The sequence below is a fragment of the Montipora capricornis genome, unplaced genomic scaffold (genome assembly GCF_036669925.1).
Source record: "Montipora capricornis isolate CH-2021 unplaced genomic scaffold, ASM3666992v2 scaffold_292, whole genome shotgun sequence".
NCBI lineage: Eukaryota > Metazoa > Cnidaria > Anthozoa > Scleractinia > Acroporidae > Montipora > Montipora capricornis.
In genome coordinates, this window is record NW_027180033.1 from 2758 (window position 1) to 5000 (window position 2243).

General features: G+C 42.1%; 1 protein-coding gene across 1 annotated transcript in view; it reads right to left on the reverse strand.

Annotated features, from left to right (window-relative positions):
- Positions 1 to 1041: 1041 nt before the first annotated feature.
- Positions 1042 to 2243, reverse strand: part of LOC138035175 (tetratricopeptide repeat protein 28-like) — a 21410-nt gene continuing 20208 nt past the window's right edge. The window contains exon 5 of the mRNA XM_068881999.1: positions 1042 to 2243. This exon is cut by the window's right edge and continues 2817 nt beyond it. The gene's annotated coding sequence lies outside the window, so the exon portion shown is untranslated.

Consider the following 2243-nt stretch of genomic DNA (forward strand, 5'->3'; position numbering starts at 1 on the left):
GGTGAAGTAGTAGCGATATGTAGGTCACACATCTTGACGAACTCGTGGACTAAGACCAGTTCTTAGGAACTAGGTCAAAAGTTCATAGAGACACTCTTCTCGTATATGGTCTAGCCTTGACAAACCGTTCAAACAATCCAAGTTGTTTAATAAAGTGGATCTCGGGAAATGATTAAGAGCCAGGTGATCACTAGAGGGAATATTTGTGTCAATTCTTTAGTAAATACAAAAGGAGAAAGTATCGTTTAAAAAAAGCCAGGTGATAAATAAAGATGTTTGTTGTTGTTGTTTATCAGTTAAGTCCATTAAATTCCTAAAGGGAACTTTTTGGTGAGACTGACCGGGGATCCTCGGGGATATACTCGTGCTCCCTCTCCACTTTCTACTTAAATCGCAAGAACTCAGAGACAATCAATTATTGGACTTGTCACTTGCTTTAATGGGTCTTCAAGTTTAGTGCACAGTTTTCTCCTCAAGTGTTCTGTACTCCGGCGAGTAGTTTTCAAAATTGAAGTGTGGCTTACTTATTCGCTCTCCTGGTCCAGGTAACGCATCGTGATTGGTCAAAGGATTAAAAGCTCAGAATGCAATAACGTCAACTTGAAAAGAGGTGCTTAACACCAACTCCGAAGGTGAACCTATCGCTTCACGAAACGTGGCTTACGCCGACGACTTCCAAATCGCACTGCTCGGTTAGGCCTGGAACAACTCATTTAAGACCAATCGCAGTGGTTGGTGGACCAGGATCGCTGTACCTAACTCTCTGGACGGAACGTAACTTGTCGACTAATAAATTTAGATTAATATGGGCAAAGTCTCTGAAGTAAACAAGGGATTAACAAAATTAACTAATGTACCTGGTTGAACAAAGCCCAAAACCTAATAACGTCAACGCAGGATTAACGCATCAGAGGCCCTTTTCTCGAAAGTCCCGAAACTTTACGGGCCTTTTTCGGGTGTCACAAATCCCTCTGCATCTCAAGGACGGAGAGGATTTGAGTTATCAAACTTTATAGTCAGTTTTCTTTTTGTTACGTTGAAAAAATGTTAAAAGATCAGCTTTCCTGAAGGAGCAGTTAGCAAGTTCTCAAATGGCTTTTCGGGCCTGAAAAATTTTCGGGACCTTTGAGAAACGGGCCCCAGGGCCCCGGTTCTCGAAAGTCCCGAAACTTTACGGGCCATTTTCGGGTGTCACAATTCCCTTTGTATCTCAAGAACGAAGAAGATTCAAGTCGTCAAACTACACAGCTCTTTTTTTTTTTTTTTAACATGTTTAAAGATCGGCTTTCCAAAACAAGCGGTTGGCAGTTTCACAAATGGCTTTCCGGGTCCGAAAAGTTTTCGGGACTTTCGAGAAACGGGCCACGTGCCCCAGTTGTACAAACAATGGATAGCGCTATCCGCCGGATAAATTACTATCCAGTGGATAGGATAGTGATTTATCCGGTTGATAGTGTTATCCACCTTTTGAACAACTGGGGCCTATATTGCAATGGAGTTTCCATAATAACGGTAATGGTACAACAGAGTCGTTTCCCAGTAACAGTACAACAGCAGTTAACCTTAGTTTAGACTTACAGCCTTACAAGCATACATAGAAAACCTGGCCCCACTTGTTCAAAAGGAGGATAACGCTATCCACCAGGCCCTAGTTGTTCGAAGGGTGTATAGCGCTATCCACTGGAAAAATCACTATCCTCTGGATAACTCAATTGGTTTTGCTAGTGTTTATCCGCCGGACAGCGATTTATCCGGTGGATAGCGTTATCGATCCTTTGAACAACTGAGGCCTGGAGAACACCGGTTGCACGACATCACGTACTAGAAGTACTTGTTATCATAGTCCTTTTAGCGTCTTTAAAAGAAATGAATGTATACAGCTGTTTCGAGAAAGGCTGTCCAAAATATGGTAAACTGTCAGTCAATTTGAGTCAACGAAAACATGACGACAGTGCTATCGAAAACGTCTCCTAGAAATATACAAGTGAGTTTCAAAATTTAGTCAAATGGGTTAAGGATTCACAGAGAAGGAAGATTCTGACGACTTTAACCTTACTCATTTTATGTCATGTTTCGCAGAGAAAGTTTGAGAACTGTATACAAAAATCGTGGCGCACGTGCAGCGCCATCGTTTTTGCTAATGAAACCCTTTTGTTTTTGGACGTGTTTTGGTAGCGTGATGGCGGGAGAGAGCTTCAACATAAGTCTGCGCGTACTGCCACTTCATCAACGCTATGTCCTAA